We start from the raw sequence: 229 nt of genomic DNA on the forward strand, positions 1-229 counted from the left end.
CCAGCCGATTCAGAGCGGAACACCAATCATTCGATGATACTTCAATCCGCCATAACTCCTCGCTGTCCAGTAAATCCCTCTCTATCACTTAAAATCCAATTACGATTAAATCGAAAGGCAACGCGGCCGCGCAATATTTCAGCGAACCATCAAGAAAAAGAAATTCAAAGTTGCGAGTCACGGAGTTGGACGTAAGGAGATGCGGCGACGGCGGCGGCGACGGCGGGGG

This window comes from Habropoda laboriosa, unplaced genomic scaffold (assembly GCF_001263275.1).
Source record: "Habropoda laboriosa isolate 0110345459 unplaced genomic scaffold, ASM126327v1 scaffold107, whole genome shotgun sequence".
Lineage (NCBI taxonomy): Eukaryota > Metazoa > Arthropoda > Insecta > Hymenoptera > Apidae > Habropoda > Habropoda laboriosa.